Genomic DNA, 8,991 nt, shown 5'->3' with positions numbered 1-8,991 from the left:
CCTTTTCCTGTACCTGTACTTGCTGAAAACCTGTTACATAGATTCCCTACAGTGCAGATAGAGACCATTCAGCCCATTATCTGCACTGACCCGCCAAAGGGTATCCCACCCAGATCCATAGCCCCACCATATCTTTGTAATCCACATTTAGCATGGCTCATGCAAAAACCCTGCACATCTCTGGACTGTGGGAAGAAACCAGATCACTTGGTGGAAACCCACACAGACATGGGGAGATCTTGCAAACTCCACACAGACAGTCACCCAAGGCTGGAATCGAACCCATGTCTCTGGCACTGTGAGGCAGCAGTAATAACCACAGAGCCATCAGGGCTGGCCCATATTTATGCAGGACACATCTCGAACTTTTCCTAATTATAATGAAAGATTGTTGGCCTGAAATGTTTATTTGGTTTCTCTCCACACAGATGCTGCCTGATTTATTTGAAGTTAAAAATCACAACACCAGGCATTAATCCAACAGGTTTATTTGGAAGCACTAGTTTTCAGAGTGCTGCTCCTTCATCAGGTGGTTGTGTGATTTTTAACTTTGTACACCCCAGTCCAACACCGGCACCTCCAAATCCTGACTTGTTTGAGTATTTCCATCTTATTGTGTTTTAATTCAAGACTCCTGCAATACTTTGCTTTTAAAAATCTAATCTCTGGCTATCCACCCTGCCTATTTGCTGAAATGTTCACCTGTAATGTGCTGAAGTTAAAAGGTTCAATGGTTTTACCGCTTGTTGCTGTGAAACAATATTTGAAATATAAACGAAATTGCAGCAAAACAAAGTCATTGTCTTATTCTTTTGTTCGACATGGAGCAATAGTGATGTCCATTCAGCCCAGCATCTTTGTGTTGTCTCTGGTTATAGTTAAAATAATAGCATAAAGTTTTAGCTTTGCACACAACCAAGCCACACCAATTTTAAATTCTCTAGCATTCAACTGTTTCCTCCTTTATTTTACGAGTAATGAGAAATAGAAACTTGACCACTTCTTGTCAATAGTAGGCTGCAATTTTGTCCACTCCAATCTCTTAAAAATTATGGGCATAATTTTCACATGCACTGATTGCATTTGAACAGTTACTGATACATTTCTACCTGAATATAAATAAATTGTTACATCGATTATGGTTTTTAAGTAAATTACATTCTGTAAGTGAATATCTTCCTCAGTCCAACTATTGATTCAATTTCTGTGCGAACTTACTGATTAGGAAACTCGACCTCTTTAGAAAACGGCACATTTTGTTGATCTGAGAGTCATGAAAGGATATGAACTGTGTTCCATAAAAAATGTCAATTTATCATACTGTAATTCAAAAATCTCAGTGTCTGCGAAATAGATTGTCGACAGATGAAGAAGTCAAGGGATATAGCCTAATCCTGTTCCTAAATCCAACGTTCAGATGCTTACTTATATATATATATATCCCAAGTGCTCTCTGGTTGAGGGTCCTCTGTCATTTCTGGTTAGATGACAGCACAATTAATGAGAACTTGTGCAATATTCACCAACTACTGCACCGTCACATGTCACACAAAATATTGTCCTGTCTTTACAGAGGGAATGCTTCAAAGACTGTAGAGAGATGAAACCCATCTTCAAGCTAGCTAACTGGTTCTGTCTTATTTATTCACATGTATCTCAGTTCACTTGATCATTCAGCAGGAGGGAGAGTGGAATATTCCTGACTTGCATTCCAGACTATGTACAGATCAATATCTGAGTTAACTGGTGGTACAGTGGTGAGCACAGCTGCCTCACTGCACCAGAGACGTAGGTTCTATACTTACCACTGACTAATATTTCCTGAACATTATGGGCAATTCACCCAATCTGCACATTTTAGGACTGTGGGAGGAAACCGGAGCACCCAGAGGAAACCCACACAGACACGGGGAGGATCTGCAAACTCCACACAGACATCTTCCTGAGGTTGGAGTCGAACCCAGAACCACTGCTAACCACTGAGCTAATGTGTCACCCCATATGGGATTGGGTATGGATGAGATGCTCTTCAGAGAGTCGATGAGCCGACTTGCCTGCTTCCATACTGTAGGGATTCTATGATTAAATAAGTCACAATGGGCACTCCACAAACATTGATGTAAACAAAGGACATATTCCATGTTGATAGTGATAGATCCTTATCAAACACATGACTATTTTAGCTGATTGTCATGAACAAAATAAACTTGCATAATAAATATGTTTTAAATGGTAGGATCTCACTCTTCAGCTGGGAATTAATATTTCAAATAGCCAATAATTCCATCCCTTTATAGTTGGTTATTTTGTTTCAATTTGAATTTATCATTATAGTAATATCACAAATGAAACATAAAGCCAAAATTCAAACTGTTACATTCACAGAAAATGGAAAATTTAGGATAACTTGTTGGTTGGTGTTTTTTCTTATATACTTAATTTGGCTAGTTGACTGAAAAGACATTGGTATTGAACTGTTGCCTTATTTTGGAATAATTTTTATTCCACTACAAACATCAAAATATTGCAGAATGAAGACAGCTGCTTTCGTATTGTTACTGCAAGTGCATCACCTCAACAGGACTCACCAGCATGAACAATGGCTTGTACTTATATCAGAAATCATGCAACACCAGGTTATAGTCCAACAAGTTTATTCAGAATCACAAGCTTTTGGAGTGTTGCTTCTTCATCAGGTGACTTTACCTGATGAAGAGGTAGCACTCCAAAAGCTTGTGATTTCAAATAAACCTGTTGGACTATAACCTGGTCTTGTATGACTTCTGACTTTGTCCATCCCAGTCCAACACCGGCACTTTCACATGATCGCCCTCATATAGCGCCTATCGTGCAGAACAACACAATTTCACAAAAGCCAAAAACAACCAAATAACACTGAGCCAATAAAGAGGATGTTGCCAACAACCATCATGTTGGTGAGAAGTAGGAGGGAAGAAGAATTCCAGACATAGAGACGCTGGGATAGAAGAGAAATCATTGCAAAGACATAGGCTGGTTTTCACTAGTCAGTGTGAAACCAAGTCACACAATTGTGGATTAAAGATTTAGCTGTACTATTATTCTGACAATAGTTACAGGTCCTGCACAAAGGGAGTGGTGTTTTTATGATATCCAATCACATGAGATTGAAATCTGATGGAATTTAGCACCAGTGAGGCCCTTCTTCACCTTGTCCATCTGTATCATTAATAAGCAATAAATGTTAATACTGGGTTAGTGGTGCTGGAAGAGCACAGCAGTTCAGGCAGCATCCAACGAGCAGCGAAATCAACATTTCGGGCAAAAGCCCTTCATCAGGAATAAATGTTAATACCTAGTAGCAGGCTTATGTTTAGTCCTTGTGTGCATAGTAGGGTGATGGTGTAGTGGTAATGTCACTGGTCTGGGAGTACAGAAGTCCAATTTAATTCTGTGGTTATAGAGTACAAAGAATAGCACATAACAGGAAGAGCCTTTCAGCCTTTCAGCCTACTAAGACTGAACTGACACATGATGCCTTTCTAAACTAAAAACCTCTTGGCTGTACACTTTCTATATCCCTCTATTTCCTGCCTATTCATGTATCTGTCAAGCTGTGTCTTAAATATTGGTATTACACAGGTCATTCTGCTATAACACATTAACACAAATTTGCTATAACACGATTGACTAATTGGGGACACTGTTTCTAAAACGCAAACATTTAAAGTGTGTATTGGTTATAACACGATTCCAGCTCCATTAGTTTAAATGGCGCTGCTATTACGTGATTTTCTTCTCACACAGGATAGCAGAACTGGCCATTACAGAGACGTGGGTAGAACAGGGACAGGAATGGCTGTTGCAGGTGCCAGGGTTTAAATGTTTTAGTAGGGTCAGAGATGGGGGCAAAAGAGGGGGAGGTGTGGCATTGCTTGTCAAGGATAGTATTACAGCAGGAGAAAGGGTGATGGAGGAAGACTTGCCATCTGAGGTAGTTTGGGCGGAGGTTAGAAATAGGAAAGGTGAGGTCACCCTGTTAGGAGTTTTCTCCAGGCCTCCTAATAGTCCGAGAGAATTAGAGGAAAGTATTGCGAGGATGATTCAGGAGAAGAGTGAAAGTAGCAGGGTGGTTGTTATGGGGGACTTTAACTTCCCAGATATTGACTGGGAAAGCTATAGCTCGAGTTCGTTAGGTGGGTCGGTGTTTGTCCAATGTGTGCAGGAGGGTTTCCTGACACAATATGTAGACAGGCCAACAAGAGGTGAGGCCATACTGGATTTGGTTCTAGGTAATGAACCAGGCCAGGTGTTAGACTTGGAGGTAGGTGAACACTTCGGGGGCAGTGACCACAACTCGGTGACTTTTATTCTAGTGATAGAGAGGGCAACGGTTATAGCTGGGGGCAGGGAAATTATGATGCGGTGAGGCATGACTAGGATGCGTGGATTGGAAAAATAGGCTTCAAGGGAGGAACACAAATGATATGTGGAGATTGTTCAAGGAACAGCTAATGGGTGTCCTTGATAAGTATGTACCAGTCAGGCAGGGAGTAAAGGGTCTTGTGAGGGAGCCGTGGTTTAACAAAGAATTGGAATCCCTTGTGAAAGGGAAGAGGGCGGCCTATGTAAAGATGAGGCGTGAAGGTTCAGTTGGAGCGATTGAGAGTTATAAGGTAGCCAGGAAGGATCTAAAGAGAGAGCTAAGAGCAGCGAGAAGGGGACATGAGAAGTCGTTAGTTGGTAGGATTAGGGAAAACCCAAAGGCTTTCTATAGGTATGTCAGGAATAAAAGGATGACTAGGGTAGGTATCGGTCCAGTCAAGGATAGTAGTGGGAAGTTGTGTGTGGAGGCGGAGGAGATCGGTGAGACACTAAATCAATACTTTTAATCGGTATTCACTCAGGAACAGGACATTGTTGCCGATGTGAATACTGAGTCACAATTAATTAGAATGGACAGCTTTGAGGTATGTAGGGAAGAGGTGTTGGAAATTCTGGAAAGGATGAAAATAGATAAGTCCCCTGGGCCTGATGGCATTTATCCTAGGATTCTCTGGGAAGCTAGGGAGGAGATAGCGGAGCCATTGGCCTTGATTTTTATGTCGTCGTTGTCTACGGGAATAGTGCCAGAAGACTGGAGGATAGCGAATGTGGTCCCCTTGTTCAAGAAAGGGAGCAGGGATAGCCCGAGTAACTATAGGCCAGTGAGTCTCACTTCTGTTGTGGGCAAAGTCTTAGAGAGAATTGTAAGGGATAGGATTTATGAACATCTGGATAGGAATAATGTGATCAAGGATAGTCAGCATGGTTTTGTGAAGGGCAGGTCATGCCTCACAAACCTTATTGAATTCTTTGAGAAGGTGACCAAGGAAGTGGACGAGGGTAAAGCAGTAAATGTGGTGTATATGGATTTTAGCAAGGCGTTCGATAAGGTACCCCATGGCAGGCTAATGCAAAAACTACGGAGGTATGGCATTGAGGGTGCATTAGAGATTTGGATTAGGAATTGGCTAGCTGGAAGGAGACAGAGGGTAGTAGTTGATGGTATAGGTTCATCTTGGAGCGCAGTTACTAGCGGTGTTCCACAAGGATCTGTTTTGGGACCATTGCTGTTTGTCATTTTTATAAATGACCTGGAGGAGGGGCTTGAAGGCTGGGTGAGCAAGTTTGTGGATGACACGAAAGTCGGTGGAGTTGTGGACAGCGAAGAAGGATGTGGCAGGTTACAGCGGGATATAGATAAGTTGCAGAGCTGGGCAGTAAGGTGGCAAATGGAATTCAATGTAGCTAAGTGTGAAGTGATTCACTTTGGTAGGAGTAACAAGAAGATGGATTACTGGGCTAATGGTAGACTACTTGGTAGTGTGGATGAGCAGAGGGATCTTGGTGTCCATGTACACAGATCTTTGAAAGTTGCCACCCAGGTAAATAGTGCTGTGAAGAAGGCATATGGTGTACTAGGCTTTATTGGTAGAGGAATTGAGTTCCGGAGTCCTGAGGTCATGTTGCAGTTGTATAAGACTCTGGTGCGGCCTCATCTGGAGTATTGTGTGCAGTTTTGGTCGCCATATTATAGGAAGGATGTGGAGGCATTGGAACGAGTGCAGAGGCGGTTTACCAGGATGTTGCCTGGCATGGTAGGAAGATCGTATGAGGAAAAGCTGAGGCACTTGGGGCTTTTCTCATTGGAGAAAAGAAGGTTTAGGGGAGATTTGATAGAGGTGTACAAGATGATTAGGGGTTTAGATAGGGTTGACAGTGAGAACCTTTTTCCGCTAATGAAGTCAGCTATTACCAGGGGACACAGCTTTAAATTAAGGGGTGGTAGGTATAGGACAGATGTTAGGGGTAGATTTTTTACTCAGCGGGTTGTGAGTTCATGGAATGCCCTGCCAGTAGCAGTGGTGGACTCTCCCTCTTTATGGTCATTTAAGCGGGCGTTGGACAAGCATATGGAGGTTATTGGGCTAGTGTATGTTAGGTAGGCTTCGGTCGGCACAACATCGAGGGCCGAAGGGCCTGTACTGTGCTGTAGTTTTCTATGTTCTATGTTCTAACTGTCTGTATCTGCCTCCACCACCTCTTTTGGTAGCACATTCCAGGCACTTACCACCCTCTGTGTAAAAAACCTGCCCCTCACATCTCCTTTAAACTTAACCCCTTTTATTTTAAACCTACTAATGGGTTCGAATTCTACCGTGGCAGAAGATAAAATTTAAATGCAATTTTAAAAACAAACTGGAATAAAAACCAAGTTAATGGTGACCACGTACTCATTGTTGATTGTTGTGAAACCCCAATGTACTTTAGAGAAGGAAATCTGCCATCTTTATCGGGTCTGGACTACATGTGACTCGATTCACTGCAACATGACTGACTCTTAACTCCCCTCTGGGCAATTAAGAATAAGTAATAAATGCTGGTCGAACCAGCGAAGCCCATATCATATGAAATAATTTTTTTTCAAAGCTGCTACCTACTTTCACACAGCAATCCCATTGAGATGGACAACAAGGGAGAAAAATTGAAATAGGATGATGCGGTCATATATTCTAATGGGTACAGAGGTTTATTGGTAATGAAAGGTTACAGATCATGACAAAGAGAGATAATGCATGAAGGTTACAGGAACACAGAATATGCTGCTGGTTTTTGTTCACATTGTTTCAGATGAACAGAAATGTGATGGAGAAATCAAAACCTGAATTTGCAGATGAGATAAGCATGGATTTAACAAGCTTAAGGATACTGCAGAGGAAAGAGATTGAAAATGGAATGTCTTTCGCATGGAGAGAGGGAACAATTGTTTGAGAGAGGAAGTAGTATAGTTTTCAAAAGGAGGGGACTATACATGAGCTATTTACAGGTTGGGTGATCAGCACTTTGTGAAAATGGGGTGGGGTCAAGGCAACAAGAAGTGATTTTCATGAGTAAGGTGAGCTGGACAGACCAGTATCGTGAGAATTCAACCTGAATGCCCCTCATTTCTACACTGGCAAGTCAGTTAAAATCTTTTTGCTTGGATTGCTGGAATTGAACCAGAATCTGTAAGCTTCTGACTGAGGTGAGAGTGCTGTCTAGAACCACAGAATGCTCCAAAATGTTTTACAGTCAGTTAAATTGATTTATTTACTGGTGGGATATGGACGTTACTGCTTGGGTCACTGTAGTGTTCTACTGTTACAACCTTCCTTCAATGTCAATTATGTCTAATTCAGCAGATCTACTGTCACAATGCCCTTTCAATCCTCTTGTCCCACTGAATTGAATTTTCTATCCATGGCTTGTAATCTTTCTAGCAGCAATAATTTTAATGCTGCTTTTAAATTAATTTAATACTTCATGCTTTGGTGTTTAAGTAATTTATGCCCCTTTCCTAAACACAGAAAAATGTTGGAACAAATTTGCTGTTTAGGTTTGTTAGTTTTACTTAGATCTTCAACTGATGCAAATAAAACCATGACTTGCTAAAATCGTTAATGTTACTCAGTCTGAATGGAGAGAAAATGCAATCATTCAACACAATGGGGGTTTCTGCATCAGAGCTGGCCAGTGATTGTATGCGAATCACCATTCAGAAACAAGCCTGATTTTAACACATTCAGAACCCAAGAGCTTGTGTAGACTTAGAATTAGGTACAGTGTGATTTCCCTATTTTACAAATGTCAAAGTAGTTCCTTATTTTTTTCTTTTGATGATTTCCAGTTGCTTGTCAGCCCCATGATTTATTCCAGCAAAAACACATGGAAAAGAACCATGTCTATTGCTTTTAGCATTGCTTAAATGTTCAATTTTACTTTCCACTCTTCTCCAGCCTTGCAATCAAAGTCTACTTGATGTTTCTTTTTCTAAAATAGCTAAATGCTCTAATTACTGAGTCAATATGGATTTTGGGATACATCTGTTAATTTTTTATTACCCCAGATATTCATTTCTAAAGGGAATTAGATAAATGTTTGAAAAGGGAATGTTTCCAGGCTGATGGGCAAAGGAGCATAAGATTAGGACTAATGGAATGCAGAAACAAGCACAGTGAAGCAATTACCTCCCTCTCTGCAACATTGCTCAATGCAAACTTAAGAAAAGAAAAACACTTAAGAATCTGTACCTAGGTACCTTTGTACATAAGATAGTGCTGTAAGCAAACACTTGTAAACTTTTCACTGTACGTATTTGTGTGCTTATAACAATAAAGCTAATTCCAGGAATTCTATGGCTGCCATGCTAAATCACCAGTGGTGGAAATCAGGGAGGCACAAGAAGCCAGAATTGAAGGAATGTAGGGATATCAGAGGGCTGCAAGGCTGGAAGAGCAGTTATGGAAATGTGGAATGGTGAGGCTATGGAGGGACATTTTCACAAGGTTGAGAACTTTAAAGTTTGAGGCTTTGTCATTTGGGTTCCAATTGAAAGGAAACATGGTGGCACTGTGGCTCAGTGGTTAGCACTGTTGCCTCAAAGCACCAGGGACCTAGGTTCGATTCCAGCCTTGAGCGACTGTCTGTGGA

The sequence above is a fragment of the Chiloscyllium punctatum genome, chromosome 45 (genome assembly GCF_047496795.1).
Source record: "Chiloscyllium punctatum isolate Juve2018m chromosome 45, sChiPun1.3, whole genome shotgun sequence".
NCBI classification, from domain to species: Eukaryota; Metazoa; Chordata; class Chondrichthyes; order Orectolobiformes; family Hemiscylliidae; genus Chiloscyllium; species Chiloscyllium punctatum.
This window is presented reverse-complemented; position numbering follows the sequence as displayed.